Here is a 24,098-nt window from a genome sequence, read left to right as displayed (position 1 = left end):
TGCATTAGACTTATGTTCAGGGGATGTTCTCCTGAAAAGTCATGCTAGGGCTTCTTTTCCTGTTAGGTCTTATTTTTGGGGAAACACGGTAAAGGTTGGCAAGGATGTGGAGAAATCAGAATTCTTGTACAGTGCTGGTGGGAATGTGAAATTGTGCAGCTGTTTTGGAAAACAGCTGACAGTTCCTCAAATGTTTTAACAAAGTTACCACATAACCCAGCAGTTACTAGGTATATACCCTTAGAGAAGTGAAAACATATGTCCATACACAAATAAAAGCATATGTCCACACAGGAACTTGTACACATATTTATAGTAGCATTATTCATAATAGCCAAAAGGTGGAAACATCTGAAATGTCCATCAATGGAAGACTGGATGGGTACAGAAATGTGGTATATCTGTGCAGTAGAACAAAGTACTGATACATGTTGCTACTGGGATGAACCTTGAAAACATAGTAAGGGAAAAAAGTCAGTCACAAAGTCCACATATTATATGATTCCATTCACAAGAAAGTCCAGAATAGAGAAATTGATAGAGACAATAGATTGGTGGTTGCTTAAGGCTGGGGGATAGGCAACAGGGAGAAGGCAGTAGTCGAGAGGTAATACCAAAAGGTATGGGCTTTCTTTTTGTGGTGACGAAATGTTCCCAAATTGACTGTGATGATGGTTGTATTTATCTGTGAATATACTAAAAAACATTAAATTATACACGTTAAATAGGTGAATTATATATGTGAATTATACCTCAATGAAGCTATATAAAAAAAGAGAAAAAAAAAGTTAAGCAGGAGAACAACCTTATTTAGATTTGAAGATAATCTTAAAAGTTATAGCATAAAAGTGGTTGCCACTTAGGCAGCGTTTCTTAACCTGGGCATTATTGACGTGTGGAGCCATATCATCCTTTGTGCGGCGCTATCCTTTGCAATGTAGAATGATTAAAAGCATCACTCGCCTCTGCCCACTAGATTTGTCTGTAGACATTACCAAATGTCCCTAGGGGGCGAGGGAGCATTGCGTCCCTAGTTGAAAATCACTCTCTAGAGATTGGGAACGTGAGTGGGGTTGAACTACAATATGGAGGCATGGCTATTTTTCATTACAAATATTGAAGGACTACTTGACTCTTTAAACTGTTAACACACCGTTTTTCCCGAAAACAAGGCCTAACCAGATAATAAGCCCTAGCATGAGTTTTCAGGATGATATCCCCTGAATATAAGCCCTAATGCATATTTTGAGGCAAAAATTAATATAAGATCCGGTCTTAGTTTCGAGGAAACACGGTATATGTTAGTCAGATTAGCCTGCTATAACAAGATACCACAGATGGGATAGATTAAGCAACAAAAATGTATGTATTTATCACAGTTCTAGAGGCTGGGAAATCCAGGATCAAGATTTGGTTTCTGGGGAGCGCTCTCTTCCTGGCTTCCAGTTGGGCTGACTTCTTGCTTTATCCTCACATGGTGGGGGAAGGGAAATCTCTCTTCTGATAAGGCCACCAAGGTTACTGGATTAGGGCCCACCTTTATGAGCTCATTTAACCTTAATTACCTCCCAAAAGCCCTATGTAGAAATACAGTCACATTGGGGGTTAGAGTTTCAACAAAATAATTTTTTTTGGGGGGCAACATTCAGTCCACAGCAATGCATAAGTTTGAATGAAATAGAAACTACATATTGGATGTTTTCACAGAAACCCAAGTGTTATTCCTTCACTGAGGTACTAATGAGGTCGCTGTCACTGGGGATGTTATTGACAATGTTGGGAATACTGTTTTTTGTTGTTTTGTTTTGGCTATTTATGTTCATTTAGCAATAATCTTCCAATTGTTATTATAAACTTTGTAGTGTTTTATTAAACTATCTCAATATTATCTTGTGTCAGCCAATGGCCATTGGTGCCAATTCAACAGGAACAGGTATCCCTATTTGGGGTGATGTGAAGGAGACAACTTAGGGCAAACATCTTAGTTGTGATATAGCACAGCTGCGAGAACAGCATGGCTGTGAAACAGCTCAGCAGTTTTACAGGTCAATTATGAAACAGCATGGTTGTGACACAGCAGGGCTGTGAGGACACCCTTTTCTGGCTAGACAGCTCTGCTCTGCCCTGTTCTGCTCCACCTGTTCTTCTCCACTCTGGTCAGGCTTGAAAAGTCTTCCAGTGTTTTATCTTCATCATTTTATCTCAAGCTGAGGAAACGCATACTTCAGTCTTTGGTGGAAAGGGGAAACACACTCTCTGAGCAGAGGGGAGCTGACTTATATGCAGAGAAGTCCATGCCACTGGTCCCAGTTTGGTCTCTTATCATGCAAATCAGGACTCCAAATCCTCACAGTTTGGTCCAAAAAGCACTGTCCTGATTGGTCAGAATGGAGCTGCTCTGATTGGTCAGTGAAGATGCTAATAGGAATATAACTGTGCAGCTCTGATTGTACAGGGAAAGCCTCACTCCTATCAGTTGAAATACAATTCCAGGAACTCCTTTACATGGGCTGGCCCAGTTGATAGGAACCAGGCAGGCAGGCAGTTACAGTGCAGGCCTCTCCTTGAAATGGGGTTTGTGTGAGAGGCCCCCATTTAGAAATAGCTGCTAAGGCTCTGTTTATAAATTTGAGCCCAGTTAGCCATGAGGAGTTCTTCTTGGTAGTTCCCTTCTTTCTCAAAGTCCACACTGGTTACTGAAAAACAAAACAAAACAAAACAAAACAAAAAAAACAAGTGGACTGTTTTATAGGGAAGAATTTTTTGATTATGTGCTTTACTTGTTTTGTCTTGCTTTAGGTAAACCTGGACGTAAATCTTTACCATAAGATTTTCAAGTGATTCTGGAGAAAAGGTGCTATATAAATGAAACATTAACTAAATCATTCCACAAGCACTTTCATATCACTCCTGAACTACATGTAGGCAATTACACTTTTTATAATTGTTATTGATTATTTAAAGCCCTACGTGTGATGTTAGTAATAGATATTCGTTTTAGTTGGTCTAAGATGTTCCACTGGTAAACTAAAATCATTTGATGCTGTGGTTATTTCCCTGTATGTTCAATATTTTAAAGAGGTTCAGTTTACAGTTTTTATTTTGTCAGTTCATTAAAAAAAATCAGATGTTCTTAGTCAAAGTGATCAAAGCTTTATTTAGATTTTTAGCAAATAATTAATCTTAGTTTTACTGCATATATATATATATATATATATATATAAAATAGAGTAGGTACTTTTGAAAGAATTGTCCCATTTATCAAGCTGACATTTTGGCTGCTTCACAAAAAATGCAGATTCCATCATTGGTGTATATAGAGTCAAAGTCAAATCAAATCTTTTGTTCCACTTGGGGATGTTTGATTAATGAGATCCTGCTTGGTTTTATTAATCTTTGTACATTTTTCACATCTCACTTTTGACACGTAACCATTCTCTTTGGAAACTACCATCATTTTCTTTATGTATAATGCAGATTTAATCATAATTTAGGTTTGGAACCTTTTTTCTTTTAGCTTTTCATAAACCATTTATAGGACCTTTATTTCTAAGCTAAATATATTTATTTTTACTCTATCACATGTTGTGAAGGTCTTTCTGTTTTTCTAACCTCTGTTAATAAAATCCACCTGGCAAATAAAATAAAACATCAAAATAATTAATTGAGACCTTTTGCCTCAAGCATATTTTTCTTACCATACCTTTTAGAATATGAAACAACATAAAAATGTAGCTTTAAATTACAACATGAGAATAATGCGGCTTTAGTAACCATTCTCAAGGTCAATTATAGTTTTTTTTAATGCTGTCTTTGAAGCAAGTGTGAATAGAACAGACGTTGCTATTAGGAATGCTATGACTGCTGTGATTACTTAAAACATTTGATAGACAGATGAATAGTATAAATGTTTATCATGTCAGCTTAATGAATAAATCAAGTATTACCTGCCTTTTTCCTTCTTTTTTTAAGCAGCTTTTATTTACTAGTCTCTTGGCCACCTTTAGTTTAATGGCCTTGCTGCTTACTTTATATGCTGTCAAAATGACAGCAGCTTCAGGCAGAAAGCATGGTCAATCCCCAATATTACCTATCCTTAGAGAACAGGGAAGAGCCACGTTTAGGTGGAGACAGAATGCCCACTGAATATAGTCCAGAATTATGAAACCTTTTGATGAGACTCAGACAGGAGTCTTGCTCTAAAAATAGGAAGGAGGTTATAAATTTCAGGAGCTTCATAGTCAAAGCTAAGCAAAGGCTAAGTGCACATTTAGTGGATTCACAGGGAACATCAACTACAGTATTGATGCCTAGAAATGCACGAGGCACAAGATATAATTTCATCCCTGCCTAATAGGCTCTATTTTCAGGGTTTGGAACCCAGCAGGAGACTGTTGATCAGAAAGAGCTTCACTCCTACACAGGAATGGTTCATTATTGCCTCTGGGATGAAATCAAATTCCTAGGTTGGAATAGGAAATAGTTCAAGATCTGGATCCCAATTCCCTATCTAATCTTTTTTCGCCTAATCCCACTCCGCCTAAAGCAAAATATTTTAAACAGGAGAGTTAAGCAAACTTTCTGTAGGGTCAGATGAGAAACTTTGTGGGCCTTACAGTCTCATGCTGTCACACTACTCAACTCTGCTGCTTTGCAGGAAAGCAGCCATAGATAATACATTAAAAAGTGGGCGTGGTTGTGCATCAATACAACTTTATTTACAAGAACAGATGGCTGACCTGATTTGGCCCATGGGCCATAGTTAGCTGACACCTGCTCTAGATCAGTTGATTTACAAACTGAGTTGTGATCGTTGAATATAGTCAATTTTATAGGCCACAACCACTTATGTATTTATTTATTCACCTGCTTACTTAACCTTAAATCCCACACCCATTGTTTATTATAAAGGTCGACCCTGCTCCTCATGATGTAGGATTTCTGATAGCGAGCAAGAGCACCAGGGCCTCCCAACTTTTTGGATTAGCCGGGTTGGCGAGCAGCTACCTGTAGGCTCCGGTCATACTGGATGAAGATGTTGTTCATCTCCTGCAGCCTCATCCACGTTTTTCTGGAAATAGGCCTCTACGGCTTTTGGTGATGAACTGGCATTTGGAGTAAATCTATGCCACGTGACCACCTCCTTTCACACGCACACAGACGTCTGTCACAGGAATTGCTCCTTGCGCAGAAGCAGAAGAGGTTCAAGTAGCTTGTTTTGCCAAGGTGGGGTTCCGTCAGGGCAAACCATGTACCTTGGTGAGGCCTTCTCCCGGGTTGCAGTGCGCCATGGCTGTGGTGGTTTTCTGGCGACAGAAGATCTACGCAGACTGCAAAGGCCCGAGGACTGCGTTTCTGCGGGTGTAGCACCGAGCAGCGCGGCACCACCACCAGAAAAGGCCAGTTTTGTTGTTTTTTAAATAGATGCTTACTTTTAATACTATTTAACATTGCTTTAAAAATTCTGGGTAATACAATAAAACAAGAAACAAATTAAGGAATATGATTGGAAACGAAAAGATAAACCTATCATTTACAAGCAATAAAGCCATAATCATCAAAAATCGAAGATAATCACCTGAAAACCCTTTAGAATGCTGGTAACCAAAATTACCTACACATGGAATCACTTGGGGGCATGCAAAAAAAAAAAAAAAAAAAAATCTTCATGCTGAGCCTTACTTTGTTTTCAGCTTTGTATTGTATTTTACATGTAGGTGTGTAGTGGCTGAGAAATGGAATTTGTTACCTGTGGGCATGGTCTAAAAAGTTTGAAAATTGCCCTAAATGACCTAGAATTGTTGTAGGCTTAAAATGGGGCTCTACATTGCCTTCCGGTAGTATATGTAACAGAACAATACTTGAATTGTTAGCACTTAGGAGGAAAACCCCAGAGGCAAGAAACCCTTGCTTAAATGCTATCATGGTTATTCCCAAGGAGAATGAGCTCCTCTTTAGAACGAGGGCCTAAACCACAGCTGTGAAGGCAGCCTGGAGACTGAGCAGTGCCTGGGCCATCTGACCAACTGTGGTTACAGTAACTCACTACTTTTCCCTCCTCCTCCTTCCTGTTAATTATTCAGATCTTATTTAAGCAGAGTAAGGGAAGGGAGTTTTAGCTGGAGGTAACTTCCTCTAGTGTGGAATAACCCTGGCTGAGGAACAATAGGGACTTGGAACCCCTCATCTCTCTGTCTTATCTTAGATGAAGGATCTTTGTGGCTTTAAATTGTTTTTCTCTCTTCTCTAACCTCCTGGCCTTGGTTGTTTTCTTTCCATGCTCACTCAAACATAAATTGAGGTGAGAAAGGGGAGGTTCCCTTTAGGTGGTAAATCCTAGGAACCCGAATGATACTATAAGGATATTCAGATAGTGACGGTTAAGTAGAGGAAGAGGAAGAGAAAAAAGGGAAGATACAGAAGGGAGTGTTATTTTAAATATTGTCTTACATTTTTGCATTGAAAAAGTTCCTTCAAATTTCCTTAATTTGTACATGCTGTTACCCAGAAGAAATAACAATCAGCAACATGTGCTACTTTTAAAGTCACGTTTATCACATTGGTTTGAGAACCAAAAGCCAAATGTCCCATTTCCTGAGGATGCCTGTATGAAACAGTGGAATGCAAATATTTATATTGAAATTGTTTTCATAGGTGCCTATCTTATATCTTAAGGTGGTTCAAATTAACCAAAGAGAAAATATAAACCTTTCCCTAATAATTTTTACAACAAAAATAAATATTTGTTAAATAAAATATTTTGGTATCTTAAAATGTATACCTTTTTGTACTTAGTATCTGTTCTAAATTGAAAAAAAAATAAGTAAATAAGTTAAATATCATAGAAGTATGAAAAAATATAGCTATTTGAAGATATCTATATTAAGAATATTCCAATCAAGAAGCACACACACAAAAATACTTATTATTTTAGAAAAACCTAAGATTTAGGAATTTTCCCAAGTTGTTTGCTTCTTGTTTGGTTTTCTAACAGTGTAGAAATAAATATTTATACTGGAAAAAGCAAAATGATAACCTTAGGTGATTAATTAGAAGATAAAATATTAGACAAATATTTAGACAAGCAGATACTATCTTATAAATATATTTTATTCATTGTGTATGCCAAAATAAAGCATCATAAAATTGCAAAGTTTTCTTTAAGAAAAATCCATGGTAATTACAGGCAAAAAATGTATGTGTGTATATATACACATATATGTATGTGTGTGTAATGTGTATATATACATATACAGAGGGTGCCAAAAAAATGTATACGCATTTTAAGAAAGGAAAAAATTATTAAAATTGTAATGATCAATATATACCCATAACAAAAGATAAACCCAAGTCATGTTTGACTTCTGCAATTACAAGAGGTGCTCAAAGTGGTTACCATCAGCGTCCAGACACTTCTGATTATGGCGAACTACTGCTTGAGCAATGTTGACCAAAGTGTCCACTTGTATACATTTTTTGGCACCCCTGGTGTGTGTGTGTGTGTGTGTGTGTGTGTATATATATATATATATATATATATATTATGTATGTATCTATCTATCTATCTATCTATCTATCTATCTATCTATCTATCTATCTCTTGGAAAATGTTCCGTGTATAACAAATAAAACTTACTGCTGCTTTTTAATGGCTATATAGTGATTTTAGCCATTAAAATGTTATAATTGTTTTATGATTTATTATTTGTCTAGTTCCAAATGAAAGATATAATATCAGCCTTAGGGTTCAGGAAAGAAATAAGAATCAGAGCAGTTAATGCTTAATTGAGTGCACTATGTCCGTAAAATGACGAGACGTGACAACCTAGAGAAATTGTGATTTACCTATTTGATGCCATATAAACAAAAATACTGAGGCAATGAAATTGAGACACAGAGAGCTTAGAAGTAGGCAGATCTGAGCATCAGTAAGCACAGCCCCCTGTGCATTAAGATATACTTGTAACCTACAGTTCAAATAACTTTTACATGCATTTTTGAGTTTTCTTAGACAACTAGGTGGTTAAGTTTTGTATAACACAACCATTGTGAGATTCATCACCCTCCTTTTCAGTAGAATTATTATTAGTGTATTGTATTTATGGAGTATTCTCTAGTTTTAATGTTTTTAACATATTACCCTGTTTCCCTGAAAATAAGACCTAGTCGGACAATCAGCTCTAATGTATCTTTTGGAGCAAAAATCAATATAAGATCTGGTATTATATTATATTATATTATATTATATTATATTATATTAACCCTGTCTTATTTCAGACTGAGTCTTATATTAATTTTTGCCCCAAAAGATGCATTAGACTGATTGTCTGTCTAGGTCTTATTTTCGGGGAAGCACAATATTTGATTCCTTATAAAAATATAAGTTAGACAAAGCAGATTGCTGATGTTACAGAAGAAATTGAAGCTCAAAAGGAAATGATGTACCTAAAGCCATCATAAAAAGTGTCAGAACAGAGGCTAGAAAAGTTCTTAAAGAAAATTTCATTTCTTTTGTAATATTGCCTCTCAACCAATGAATACTTTAAAAAAAAAATTTAAATCAAAGCTATTTTGTATAATGCTAATTTCTTCCACTATGATATCACTGTTAATTCTTCTCTTCAGTGCTTTTTTTGAAAATTAGGAAAAACTCAAAAGAAATAAGGTAAATATGAAAATATTTTGATTGAGCCATTTGAAAAACTAGGAAATATCCTTTGAGTTATGCTCGTTTGATTTCAGATTAAAATACCAATATCTTCTTTGGAAGCTGTAACCCAAACAACTATCTTAAAATTACTTTATTTCTGAATATAGGGTTTAGTAACTATCAAATGCATTTATCCAAAATAAATATTTAAAGTATTTCATAAATCAGCATGAGCATTTTTACTCAAAATGATTAAAATTGATATGCATAATTGGTATGGATCTCTTGTTCATCTCTTGGGGATAATTAAAAGAAAAAATGCAGGGAGGACAACTCCTGTGTCAATATTACACTGTAGAATAATTTTAGAGTGAGCAAAATGGTTTAGAGATGTGGAAAATCGGTATCAAAAAATTTAAAATGACTAAAATAACTAAGATCTATTTTGCCAGGAAAAAAAAAGAGTATAAATGTAGTCCTACAATGAGATAGAGAAGAATACTTTGCAGAATAAAAGAGTGAACAGGGTGACCCTTTGCTTCTTTTTATCTTTTGATGGGGTTGAATCCTGTTTATGCTGTCAAGGCCATAAATAAAGTTTTTTTCTGTTGTGTTTTCCGTGAACATGAGCTATAATTTTACATATTTTATGTCATCTGTCGTGTTTCTTGTCAAATGAAAATTTGGCACATTGGAATTAATATTGTGAAGTATTGTAGGTTGGGTTCCCTGAGAAGCAGACTCTGAGAGAAGTTAGCATGCAGGACGTTTATTAGAGAGTGCTCTTTGGAGCGACACATAGAAAGAAAGGGAAGAAACCAACATTGGGCAGTGAGAAAGGCTGAATGAAGATTCAGTCTCAGCCAGGGCCTCAAGAATTTTCAAGCAGTCCTTACTTGAGTAGATATCATAATAGCACCTTCAAATCGCCAACCAGAAGGTGTGAAATTAATTTTTTTTTTGTCATGGTAGCAGTTGCTAGTATTGCAAAGAAAGGCTTGGGCATCTAGGTAATTTCAATTTAACACTATTTTTTCTCTTGCCATTCTGTTTACCTAATTTTATAGTCTTAGCATACTGAATGTGGTAAGTGTGGTTACATTTCCATTTTCAGCTAAGAGTAACTTATATTCTTTAGGGAACTACTTTCAAATCCATATAGTTTGAGAGAGGCTGACAATCAAGATATCCCCAAATCACTCCCCTGTTCTTGACATAGTGACAGAATCTATACCCTTAAATACAAAATTATATTCAAAGAGTGGACATGAGACCCATGTCAGGACAATCAGAGTTATAAACTTTAATTCTCTTTCAAATAATTTCATGGTAGCAGAAGGGTAGTTTTTCCTGGATAGTCAAGCCATGGGCCTGCTGGTAGCTCTTTCCACCATAGCTTGACTACAGATGGAGATGTTGTCGAAAGAAGGGTTCTTGGTGTACATCATAGGAAATAATTCAAGTACGCACCAAATAAGCCAAGAAAGCAGCAGATTTACTAAAAAGAGGACAGTACACTCTCAAGAAGGTGAGAGCGGCAGGCCTGAAGAAGAGCAGTTGATCCAAAGAACAAAGAGGTTTAGGAATTTATTAGTCTTAAAATGAGGATACAAAATACTCGTGTTAGGAGTGGTGTTACAGGCATTCATAGGCGGGCCCTTGCCGACCACTCTTTCCTGTTGGGAGGAGGGATTTTTGTCCTTAATTGGCTCTTGTCAGAACTGTCATGGTGACACAGGGAGTGAAAATTTTTCTAGGCCCTCTTGTGAATAATATTATAATCCATTATAATTAGCTAAAGTTCACCTAAAGTGACAAGATGGCGTCCTGGATCTGCTCTCAGCTGCCAAAATCTAGTTCTCACTGGTCTCGCAGCTATACTTTTCTTAAAGATGACCTCATCCCCTTCCTCCTTTGTCTCCCCTCACCTCCTGCTTCCCTTCCTCCCCCTCTCTCCCCATGGCCCTGTTCTTTCTGCCTATGGTAACAGAGAGAGGAAAATGTCATCAGTTATAAGAGTGTGCATGTGTGTGGAGGGTAGGCGCTGGGGGAGAGAACGCGAGAAAAGAACTAATATGACACCCCTAACGTCAATCCCTGAAACTCTGAATGCTTTGACTCTAAGAAATAACCCAGTATACTTATCAGTCCCACAAATACCCTTTTTAAAATGCTTGGTCCAATTAGAGGTGAGTTTACATGAATACTAATACTTGATTTCCACTTCAGTATCCTGGCCAAGCATTTCTGTCCCATTGATTCCAGACACTTTGGTGGGGTCTCCATCACCCCACTTAGCTTTTTCCTGACTCCTTTCCAGGTAACAGTAGATCCTCCATCTATACTAGCTAGTATCCAACATGAATGCGCTTATCATCTGGAACAGCCAGTTTTTGATAGAGATAGCACAACTTTCCACCAATTACCTAGAGTATACAAAGATAGCTATTAATTGTTCCGTATCCTGGTAAGTGTCTTTCTGAATCAGTCATCCTTAGCAGGAAAGCAAAATCATAGGCAAACAAAAGCAAATATAATATATTGACACAATCACTATATACAGCGTTAAGCCATGATGCTATCAGTAAAGAATATGCCAGTATTGTGGTAGAAGAGAAATGGCCTTTCTCCCGTTTTATCAGGAATATAATTTTTTTAGTCATTTGAAGAGCTGCTTCTTGGGGCAATTATAAAATTCTTTAGTTACTATTTAAAACACTTATGTTACATTCCAATGACCAGTATGTGAATGATTTGAAATACTTGACCAGAAAGATAACCCTTATGAGGGTAGAATAGGCAACTTGGCAATATTATTTATCTATGCCAAACTCTATGCTAATATAGTTTGTAGTTAGTTTATTATTTCAGCCATTTTCATGGCACAGTCTGTGGTATAGTCTGGCTAATCTTAAACAAACCACATCATCAGTTGTAACAAAACTTTTATTCAGTTCCTGATAACATTGCGTTGCTATTTTAATTTCAAGGAAAGATGAAAATATTGGATGCTATACTTGTGATTTCTGATAGTGTTTTTCATTCTTTCTTTTTCCCCCTAATTAAAAATGCTTAAGCTTTTTTACTAAATAGTTCCCTTGCTATAGTTTTTACAATGGCTGTTATATAGAGATTACTTTTACTTTATTCATATTCCATATCTTCATATGCTAACTTTGATGGCAATTACTTTTGTCTTAACGTAGTGGGCATTATGCCAAGAGTTATGACAGAAACTATAGACATGTATAAGCATATAATTACATAAGTTTATTAATTTAATATAAATTAAACAGCCATTTCATCATATTCATTGGCAGGGTTTTGAGTTGTTTTTGCTTTAAAAGTCTCTGCCTCATCACAATTTATTTTTTTTCTTTTGTTTTCTTTGTCAACTACTGACATCTTTAGTCAATTCCTTTAGCAGAAAACTTGGGTACTAGATATAATCACTGTACAAATGTTTTTGTAATAGTTGCCACAAATGATATAGTTTTTGCCCTTAAAAATAGTGACAAAAAGTAAGGAAAAAACAATCATTAAAAGTTCTTTCTAAATATTGATAATATATCTGATTCTGAGAAAAATTTATAGTGAAAACACTATCTTTGCTCAAGAAATCACTGATATGATTGGTCTTTGCTACCAACTGTTTGAACGTTCTAAACTTTAAGGATGAAGTATTTAAACTTAAATGCTGCTATTTTACCTGTGCCACCTGTGACTTTTCAGTGTTTAAGTACAAATACATATATGAACATACATTTCAGTGGTCCTTGAACTAGAATGAAGTAGTAATGCTATTTTTGAATAGCTGAGGTAATTGAGCAGATGTGGACAGGAATCAGGGACTAAACATCGTATTCTCCATAAGATCAGGGCTTAATGACTAAAGGGTTATACTATGCTGATGGCCTAGTTTTCTTTTCTCTGACCACCCCACTCCAAGGAAAGAGAAAAGCGAAGCCTTGGAAGTGATCATTGGGGTTGTATTAATTTTCTAGAGCTTCCTTAATGAAGTACCACCAACTAAGTGGGTTCAAACAACAAAAATGTATTCCCCCCACAGTTTTTGAGGCTAGAAGTCCAAAATAAAGGTGTTGGCAGAGCCATGGTCTTTCTGAAGGATCCAGGGAAGAATCCTTCCTTGCCTCTTCCTAGCTTCTGCTGGTTGCTGGCAAGCCTCAGCATTCCTAGGCTTCTGGCTTCATCATTCCATTCTTCCCTCCACTGTCACACAACCTTCTTGTCCATGTCTTTATGTACAAAATTCCCTCATATTATAAGAGCCCTAGTAATTGGATAAGAGCCCACTCTAATCCAGTATGGCCTCTTTCTTACCTTGATTATATCTTCAAAGACCCTATTTTCAAATAAGGTCACATTCACAGGTACTAGGGGTGAGGGCTTGAACATGTTTTTGAGGCTCACAATTAACCCACAACAGGGGTATGGAGGTAGTCAGAGCTGATCCACTGACAGCCATGACATGAGGCAACACAGGGCTCTGATACTTTGACTATGAATGGTTAATTAAAAATACAGTTGGATAAAGCCAGATAGCAACATATGTGCATTCATTTTCATATTCTCCCTGATCCTCCTGAAACAGTAATAACGGGATTTAAAAGCACAAACCACTGGAAAAAAAGAATGGGACAGAAAATAGTAGCAATTTAATTTTGGAAAGTGAATAGTACATGAATGAGTGTAATTGACTTAGCAGAACTAAAAAAGGCAAATCCTAAGCCCACAGAAGCACAAATCAAGAAATAACCTGACTTAGTGCATATAGTACCCTAACTCTACAGGTATTGGAGGCATTGAGTACATATGAAAGTAAGGGTAAATTTGAATTCAGAACTTTGATTGAAAGCCTATTTAATAAGCAGTTGGACCCCCAGATCTCCTACCTCATCCAACACAGCCCTGCTACTTCTTCTCCCCTGTCCATGTAAAGACAGAATGTTGTTTCCTTTTCTTGCCCCGACCTCGGGGTAGGTAAAACAGAGCATCTTTGTACAGAAGGATTAGACTGAAAACAGAGGAACCAGGTGAAAAATTAAATATTGAAACCAGCAGTGTGCTGGTATATGTTTAACAGCCAGCTCTCTGACGAGAGAAAACAAACAAAAAATCTAATTTGCAGAGTTGACTGATGTCAGAGGTGTAAGTAGCACCATCACACTGAGTTGTAGGCTGTCAACATGATGCCCCTGATTGTAATGTTGGAAAGATATGTACACAGTCAGCCTTTAGGAGTGAGCTCATACCAGCTCCAGCCCACCACTGATTGAAAATTACTGAGCCGCCTTCTCCTAATGCTTGGAATGCTGGTGGCCCTCCCAGGACATAATGGGAATAATCTTCTCAGAGGAATATGACCCGTCTAAAAAAATATACTGATGTTGGGCTTCCTTAAAGAAATAATCTACCAACCCTCTCCATAGCAAAGGTCTCAATTGACAAGTCCTATTCATGTTCTAGAGCTTCTTAAGCACCCTCTTAAATATAAGCATACAACCCAAGACCACTGGACAGCTGAAGAAAGCTTTTAAAATGAAAAATAAAGACCAAATAAATAAACAAGTACAGAAACTTGGAGGGAGCAGAAACCATGCTGGAAAAAATAAAAGATCTTCGTAAAGGTTGGAGAAAATATAGCATCCATCAAACAACATCAAGTGCTATTTTAAGGAGCAGCAGAAAACAAAACAGCTCCCTTAATGTAACATCTGGGAAGAGGAGTAAAAATCAGAAAAGAAGCTTTGAAATTTAAGTTGAAGAAATACCCGAGCAGTAGAGGAAATGGTGGAAAAAAACTAAGAAAATAGGAGGCCAACCCAGAAGTTCGACAAGATAAGCACTGAAGAAAGAGAAGTAGGGAATGTATAAATAATTCATTAATACAATTATCGAAGAAAGTTTTTGAGTAAAGACATTTATTTCCAGAGTAAGAGTACAATGGATGGAAACAAATTTATACCAAAGTAGGTCATCATAACATTTTAGAACATTGGGGAAAATATTCTGTGAGGTTCCAGAGAAAATAAATAGGTTACATACATTTCAGGGATTAAAGTTGCTTTGTTCTTCATAGCTTCAACCTGAAAAGCCAGGAGGCAACAGAAAAATGACTTCAAACATCAGAGGAAAGTTATTTCTGAAGTTGAATTCTGTATTTAACCAAAGTATCATTTAATACATTTGAGACTTGCAAGTTCTCAAACAGTTAAATTTGATGCATCATTTCTTAGGAAACTGTTAGAGAATGTACCCACCAAAACAGGAGAGTTAGCCAACAGAGTCAGATCCAAGAAGAAGGGATCCAGGTCAGGAAGGAGTAAAAGGAATGCCCAGAATAAGAGTGATGGGCCATCTCCCAATGAGAGCATGTGCCAACAGCGGGCAGCCAATCCACAAGGCTGTGGGGCAGAGGATCCAAGAGAGATTTCCCCAGGGCAATGAAACTGATGGACTTCCAGATGCATTTTAAAGCATTGAGAGGGGATTTAGACAACTCTGGAGGTGGGTTGAATTTGTGACATGTGTATAGATAACTAAGCAGATTAAAAAAAAACTACAACAAAGGGAGAGAATATTAAATCCTATAATTAAAAGAATACCAGGAAGAAATTAAATGTATTCCTACCATGTATAACTTTGTTCAAAGACAAGCTTTTAAAAAGTCACAATATTTTAATAGCCCGAGAACTGGCAGTTCTGTGCAATGTACAATGACTGGATAAATTCATAAAGCACACCACCTGCTTCCAGGAATGTGGCATGACTCCTGCACAGATTGTATTCTCTGCATTCCTAGAAGTTCTAACTTAGTGAGTAATGAAACAACTTAGAATTTCTTTTTTCTTTGATCAAGTGCTCAAAAAGAGATCAGAAATTTCTCAGCTTTTGGAACTTTAGGTCAAAATTTCCTAGAGATAGTTTCAGCCCTTTTATTTTACTCTGCTGTGGAAGATTTGAGACTATCCTTTAATATACTTCGGGTGGATTCACAGAATAGTAATGCATTAGTGATTTTGTAAATTTCTCTGCTGCCATGACTTCTTTATTAAGGGGGAAGGAAAGATATTCTTGCAAGTAAGGCAAACTTCGCTCAGTATAAATATAAAAGTCAATTTTGCTCAAAACTGTATTCTGTTTGCACTTAGGTAATTTGGTTTCACATAGTTTATGAAGTATTAGATAACAGTGTTTTAGTTAATACAGAAAATAAAATGATTTCACAGTTCACTTGTGATCAAGCAAATATAATATTCCTCTTATGGAAGTTTTTGATGAGACTTTAAAGCATTTTCCCAAAAGAAGAGTATATGAATTATATTTGATTATATGTTATCCAGTAAACAAATTCATTATAACAAATTTATAAATCATAAATTCATAAATCAGTTACTGGTTACCTTCTAGGTCTCAAGCGATGGAAATGCAAGGCCAACACATTGCCCTAACAATGGCGTATTTAGTCTTTAAAAAAAAAATCAATATTATTCCTTGTAATTTGATAAAATGCATTTGAAAACATAGGTGTAATAGAAGGACACCAAAGGAAAATACATAGAATGGTCCTGACAATATCATTGTTCATGGGAAATCTAAGGAATACTACTTCCCGACTCCCCTACCACTAACCAGTATGACTCTATTCTTTGACCTCTTTCCTGAAGACTCTGCGTCTTGACTTAACTAAAAGCCTGTTCTATCTTGGGATCACTCTTGTCATGAAAATCACAGGCAAAACTGTTTAGTCCCCAGCTCGCAAAAGTTGAGGTCAAGGTGATGGTAGTTAGGCCTCTTAATCCTTAACACCACTAATAATAAAGAAGAGGCAGAATAACCACTGACCGAGTACATGGTGTGTGTGACACTGAACACAAGTCTTTGATGCACACTCCTTTTCCACCTCTTTTTCCACTGCCATCTGCCAGCCTCTTTTCTGCTTCCTCGATTTCACCCGCTGTATATGCTGGTGTTGGAACTAACCTGTACTGCCCAAGCCTCTATGAGCAGTCAATCAAATACTACAGTCTGATACCTCCCCACCTTCCCAACACTATCTCTGTCGATCCTGAAAATTGTGATTTGGGGTGCGTTAAGGGTAATAGAAGTGATGGGGGGGGAATGGGAAATGAGGTGAGACTAAGTGTCTCAGGCAGGCTGAGCAAAGTGTAAGGGAAAGAAAAAACCTGGGTGAGACAGTGAACCAAAGAATAAGGGATTAAGTTTGAACTAGTAACAGATAGGCAGCTAAAAGGCTGTTGTATTAAAAGATAGTAATACTTACCTATCCTATTTTTCCTCATTGTATCTCTTGATAATGTCATGATGTCACCTGTTATCTCAAGTGCTGTCTTAGGTTGTATCCCTCAGAAGACCCTAAGTGTTGGTGTGCAAGTTTTTTATTAAAGTAATGTTGGGGAGGATTAAGACAAGTAAGTGGGGAAAACAAGAGTAGCGCCAGCCTTATCCCACCATGGACTTTAGGTTGTAAAAGGACTCCTAAAGGGTTAACCCCTAATTGACTGAAGCAAGGTTTGTATATCCTTGCATCTCTCACATACAGGTCAGTGGCTGGCTGAAGAAATGAATTCCCAGGCACTTCTCATTCTCTGTTATGTCAGAAAAACAGCTCCAGTAGCTGTAGTAGAGGGCAGAGCTCTGAAGTCATCCATGAATACAGAGTGTTAAAGAAAAAAAAGCCCACCAACTTAATGGAACATACAACAATCAAAAGAATGGAAAGAGCGATTTGAGAGGATATAGGTAGAGCACTAAAGAGTGTCTTTGGCTGAAATTATTGCTTGAGGTAGCATTGAAATTGAGGAGAAAACTAATTTATTTCTTAAGAATCAAGCCTGATGCATCTGTCTAATATGTACATCTGTAGGAAACTTCTCAGTAGTGCATCTTTATAATGCTTCTGTACATCCACATCATACAACATGTTGTATGATGCTTCACACAACATCTTTGTAATACTCTAATAGAACACATCTGTCTAATTCTTGTCTTTTTTCCCTTAGAAATATTGCATTAGATAACACATAGCTTAATTGTTTTGTAAAGGTACCTGCTATAGGTACCTGTGTCCACCCAAATTCATATGTTGAAACCCTTACCATCTGTTGTGACTGTATTTAGAGTAAGGAAGAACAGTAGTCCCCCTTATCTTTGGGGGATATGTTGCGAGACTCCCAGTGGATGCCTTAATCAGTAGATAGTATACGTGTGTGTGTTTCTATACATACATACATACATACATACATACATATATACATACATACATACCTATTTTAAGGTTGAACTTATAAATTAGGCACAGAGATTAACAACAGTTAGTAAAATAGAACAATGATGACAACATACTGTAGTAAAAGGTATGTGAATTTAGTCACTCTCTCTTTTTCTGGTAACCGATCTGATACTCAGACATCTACGAAGTGACCAACAGGCACATCGTGTGTATAATATGGATACGCTGGACAAAGGGATGATTTACATCAATACAGGACGGCACAAGATTTCATCACACTCCTCAGAATGGCACGCGATTTAAAACCTAGGAATTGTTTATTTCTGGAATATTCCATTTAGTATTTTTGGGCCAGTCTTGACCACAGGTAACTGAAACCATGGAAAGTGAAACCTTGGATAAGGGGGGACTGCTGTAATTGGGGTTAAATATTTTGTAACAGTTGAGCCCTAATGGGGTTAATGTTCTTATAAGAAAAGACCCAGGCAGCTTGTGAGGACAAACTGAGAAGGTGACTGTCTGTGAGTCAGGAAGAGAGCTCTCACCAGGAACTGAATCAGCTGGCTCCTTGATCTTGTACTTTCCAGCCTCTAGAACTGTGAGAAACAAATTTCTGTTAACTGCGATGAAAACATTCTGTTTATAGGCACACTGTAGAAGAGGGAGTTGGCCATGTGGCGGCCATCTCAATCACTTTACAAGCTAATGTCCCATATACTCTTAAGAGTCCCAAACAGAGCAAGGCAGGTTGCTATTGGGAGCCAGCCAGCAAGACCTGGCTGCCCTCCAGCTTATACACTAGGGAGAGTGTCTGTAACTGGTAGGTTACAAATGATTTGAACTTGCCAATTTGCTGTGATCAGCAAAGCTAACTTTGGCTTAAAATTGTCTTTGAGTGGCTATGTTTTTAAAATGATTCAAAAGTAACTTCTATCCTCTATATCCCCTAAAGAGTATTTGAATTGGACATGCTAAATCTGCATCTTTGTCTTAAATGAAATAGAGGATAGCAATCCAGTACTAATGAGAGAGGTGGATTTTGTTCCTCAAGGAGCTTCTCACCCATAACTGCTACAGAGTCAGTCTTGATCTCATTTAAGTCTCATTTCCCACTGGCAGAAAGGGTGTCATACAGGTGGACGTGTTGGTGAAATTGGGTGAACTTTTGTGCTGGTTGTTAAGGTGAATGGAGGGTGGAAAGGGAGGAAACTAACATTGATTCTGTAGCCCCAGATTTCCCTTCAAGTTCCTTTCATTGGTGAAGGGGCTTGGTAACTGAGGCAGGAACAGCTGTCTAGCCAGGTCCATTCCTGAGATTCCCCAATCTCCTAATGAATGTAATTTTTTAAACAGTACTCTGACGTTATTAGGAATAACTTGAGAGAAGAATTGTGAAGGGCACTCAGATATTTCAACAAGTGCAAGTTCAAGTTATTAGGAATAACTTGAAAGAAGCGTTGTGAATGGCACTCAGATATTTCAACAAGTTCTCTGATGCAGAAGAGTTTTGGAACTTATTTTACATAGAGAGGTCAGAAAATTACCTGAAAGAAGATAACATTCTAGGAGTGCCAATGCCAAAAGAATATCAGGCCTGATTTTATTGTCAGCCTTTTCTATAGCTTACATATTCTTTCATCTTTCGCGTATTTTTTAAGCGCTTATGATGCCACAATCTTTGAGATTTAGAGCCTGGTGCAGTACTTGGGAGGATTGGACAGATGGAACAGTCCATGGCCTAGTTCTCAACCTTTCAACTTTGTGACCTGGGGCAAATTACTTTCCTTCTCTGTGCCTTGGTTTTTCTCTGCTATAAATAGGCCATAATAAGAAAGATACATATCCGGCAGGGGTGGTTGTGCAGATTGAGTCTGTCCCATGCTATTAGCCCTTGAATGTAATAGCTTTTGTTATTACTGTTATGTCAGGTTCTATCCATGCAGAAACTAATAAGACAAAACTTCCATAATTTGGTGGGTTCTAAAGATAAGTACATTAAATAAAAACTCAGAGTGCTAAGTGCTCTAACAGAATATATGTTCCAGAGCCTGGGGCACTCCTCTCAGGGGTTCCTCAGAGGAGGGGGGGATGATGTTAGGGTTTGTTTTGAGTCCTAAAGGACCTTACAAAGGAGACAAGAGGGTGAGGACTGCAGAAAAGACACGGAAGCATGAGAAAATGTGGTGCCTTCAAGGGGTGTTATGTAATTTAGTATAGTTACTACCAGAGGAGACTAGAGAAGCCGTGCTAGAGAATGAAGCTGGGGTGATTGGAAGGGCCAGACCATGGTATAACATTTCAGTTTTTGTTGTAGGGTATTAGGCAAGTCAGATTCTAGAAATTTTGCTCTAGGTTTACTGAGAAAGATTTATTTGAGTTAATAAGTCCAAAGGCCAAGACAAGATAGAAATTTATGAGAAAAAAAGAACGGCTGTGAGGGGGTTTTTTAGGCAGTAGAGCTGGGAAATAGCCTGCAGTTGAAACCATAGTGAAATTTGAAGGCTTTAGAGTAATAGAAGTAGAGAGCTTGCCTGGGAGGGAGGGCTGTGCTAGAGGCTGGGCTGCTGGGATCTCTCTCTCTGGGAATTACCAAGTAAAGAAAGAAATGGAGGACAGGTTAGCATTACCACTGAGATTCCCTAAGAGCTCCTTTTATACCTTTAGCCTCCCTTTTTATTAATCAAACAGAATATTCTGCTGTTGTGCTATTTTACATAATCATTTAATTTTATCCTCGCAATAATTTTATCAGGTAAGTGCTAGTGTCTTCATTTTATGGATGAAAAAAAATTGACAGAAAATGAAAATAAGTGATTTAACTAACATCAGATGAGTAGTAAGAAGATGAGCTTAGATTTGAATTCTGGTCAGACTGAAACCAAAGTTTGATTCCAATACAGCTTTTCTAATCTATGAGCCTTTTTCCTGATTCTATGTCCTCTTACCTTTTTACAGCCTCCAGTTTCAACCACTGCCATAACTATCATTATAAATTTATTTCTACCTTTTCCTTTCCTTTCCTATGAATTGCAAATACTCATCTGCTATCTATTACTGGGCTAATGAACATATTTGGCAGAAACCACAATTTTCAGTTCACGTTCTCCAACTTCAGCTGAATCCTTATAGTCTTTTCCAATTTTCTACTAGTGTTCTTCTGTCCATTCTTTGACCTGTTCCCCATAAATAGGTGTGATCAAAAACTATAGTGAATGTTTAGATAAAAACAAATTATTAGACATATTGCCATTAATTCCCTTCACTTCGAACACACGTATCCCATTGTTCTTACCACTTTCTGAAGCAATTTTGGAAGTCCTCTTTTGTGTCCTTAGTTGCCCTGTCACGGCTGCCTTAATGTCCTGAATCGATTCAAAACGTTTTCTTTTCACTGTCATTTTGGCTTTGGGGAAGAGCCAGAAGTGCCAGATGCGGTGAATAAGGTAGGTGAGGATACACCGTAATGCTTTTATTTGACAGAACTTGCCATATACCAGAATTGATGTGTGACATGGAGCATTGTCACGATGGAGGATGAAATAAAGACATTCACAAAAGAGGACTTCCAGAATTGCTTCAGAAAGCGGCAATAATGATGGGATAATTGTGTTCGAAGTGAGGGGGAGTATTTTGAGGGGCATTAATGGCAATGTGTCTTTTATTGTAATAAATGTTTTTCATTTAAACGTTCACCGTATTTGTTGATCACACCTGTACCTCTCAAATTGAGACTATAGTCATTATGCACTAACTGCAGGTCCATCCCCAACTCACAGAAGTCATACTTTTCTCCTTTCCTGAAGAAAACCAAGGCCATCACATGTGCACTTATTCAACTTTCTATTTCTTCTGTAGATTTTCTTTGTCCCCTCCTTACAACCCCCTGCACATTTACTTGCCTCTAAAGGAAACTATAGCTTTAGGATTTCAATGCTCCTAATGGAATTTGACTCTGATAATCACTTTTCTCCCCCAGAATCCCCAAACTATTCTTCTCCATCATGATCCTTGATTACTGCTGTATAAACACAGTCTCATTTACCTCAGATCTCTCTAAAAATTTACCTGTCGGTTCTCTTCCAAATTCCTCTTGCCTCAGATCCCAATAGTGATTAAAAGCTGGAATATCTCATTTTCCATCGCATAAGAGGTGTATGTGTTATGTTATTAACACCTAAAATTTGATCTATAAGTGTATTTTTGCTTCTGTGTGGATTCTCTTTCCTCATCCCCTACTTTCTTTTTTCCTTTCTTCTGTTTATGGTAATTTTGCTGCTCTAGGTTTCTGCTATCCTTTCCCTTAACCCTCACTCCATTCTTCATGACAAGATAAGGGAATACCTGTCAAGAAAAATATTCTGTCTCCTTAGAAGAGGATGAGGTGATAATGATGAAGCTGGTACAGGCTGCATTGCAAATGCTTTACTTAAAAATTAGTATGGTTCATTTATTCCTGTCACAGGTTGGAGGGAGTATAGTAAAAGCAGCAGTTCCTGGAGTATAATTGCAATTATATTCCAAAATATGAAGTTTTTCTTTTCCCAAGCCTTTGGGTAAATAAAGCTTGCAATCTTGTTGATATATTTAGAACAAGCTCTAGAAGTGACAGTTCTTCTTTGCTCACTCTTCCTCCTCGACAGAGCCAACTTGTTATTTAGAGAATAGTGTGTGTAAATGCCACGGAGCAAAGTCTTTCATGCTCTGTCTAGCATAAGGCAGCTGCAAAAACACAGGATTTGGAGCATCAAGGCTATTGCTGAAGTCTTTCCTTGTCAATGCAGATGTTCAACTTAAATGCATGTGCTTGTAGACCCTGAAAGGAATAGGGTCGACCTGCTATAGGAATACTAAAGATATGCTGTGCTCCTTTCATTTTGGCAGTCACAAGACTACAGTGAGTTTAAAATTATATTCCAGGAACTAAAACATCCCATGGAATGGATGCAGTTTTCTGATAGTAACAAATTCCATATCTATAAAACATGCATATATTATGTCAATGATTGGACATTCTTACTTTTATTGCTAAAATTTATTGTAGTTTCACTCGAAGGCGCTGTTAAGAATCCAACTATATCAAGCATGTCTGACTTCTGTCATCCAGTTAAAAACAATGTGGCAGATAGAGACACTGTTAATTTCCTACTACTGTTTAAAGACACCATTTTGTGTCCACTGATGTTGAATATTAAAATTAGGTGCTGATAATATTAGAACATATTGGCTTTAATGGTTATAATAAATGTATTCTGTCCATTCTAATCTTTTATATAATTAGAAATTATTGTGTCTACCTAATGTTGACGTCCTTTCTTAAATTTCTTAAGCAAGTATTATCTCCCAGTAGTATCAGATTCAAATGATAGAAAATCCTCTTCATGTTAAGATTTGCTAAGTAGCGTTTACATTCGAGAGATTTCAAATTTGCATTATCTTTATTTGTAATATATGTATATTTTTCCCAAAATAAGTTAGCTTTACTGTGAAATTTTTTCAAGTAAAATCAATGTTGAAAAAAGTACACAAAAATATCTTTATACTATTTTGTATCTCTTTCAGACAGCATTTAAATATATTGTAATTGTCCAAATGCCTGTTTAGAAAGAAAATATTTTCTCTTTAAGGAGAAAATGTTTTGTTCAGAGGAGGGAAACTGTAAGCAAGGGTCCATGACTATTTTATACATTCATATGTATACCCAGAAGTTAGTGAAACCATAGGGCAACCGAGTCGGGTTGGTGCTGCCTGAGCCTCTCAGCTAATAGACCCACACAGGAGCTGGGCTATTGAGAATAAGCGTTTATTGTTAGAACACTGGTGATCTGAGAAGGCAGCAAGTTAACACCTTCAAAAACTGCCTTAACATTCCCTGGCAGGCTTATGGTATGTAAGGGAAAATCTGAACATTCCTCCAGAGGCTACTAGAGGCTTCAGGGGTAGGGGGTGACCGTTCTGCTTCATGGAGCCCTTCCTCTAGCAACGTGGCTCTCCAGCGTCATCACCAACCCAGGAACAGTGGTGAGAGCAGCTTGGAAAGAATGCTAGGCCATAGAGTTTGTGATCAATAAACATAAAGGTATTAACCACAAGTTTCAGGGTAATTTTCTAAAGCAAGGAACTGGGACACAGACATTCTGACCTCAAACTGCAGGGGGATGATCTATTGTTATTAAG

The 24,098-nt window shown here is 37.2% G+C and overlaps 1 protein-coding gene and 1 pseudogene across 1 annotated transcript in view; one reads left to right on the top strand and one right to left on the bottom strand.

Annotated features, from left to right (window-relative positions):
• SEMA3E (semaphorin 3E) overlaps positions 1–24,098 on the top strand; it is a 242,110-nt gene that overhangs the window by 95,419 nt on the left and 122,593 nt on the right. The gene's annotated exons all lie outside the window — the stretch shown is intronic.
• Positions 2,596–5,759, bottom strand: LOC109455364 (small ribosomal subunit protein uS9; annotated as a pseudogene).

The sequence above is a fragment of the Rhinolophus sinicus genome, linkage group LG09 (genome assembly GCF_036562045.2).
Source record: "Rhinolophus sinicus isolate RSC01 linkage group LG09, ASM3656204v1, whole genome shotgun sequence".
NCBI lineage: Eukaryota > Metazoa > Chordata > Mammalia > Chiroptera > Rhinolophidae > Rhinolophus > Rhinolophus sinicus.
The sequence above is the reverse complement of the archived record's forward strand: the minus strand, read 5'-3'. Positions and strand labels throughout refer to the sequence as shown.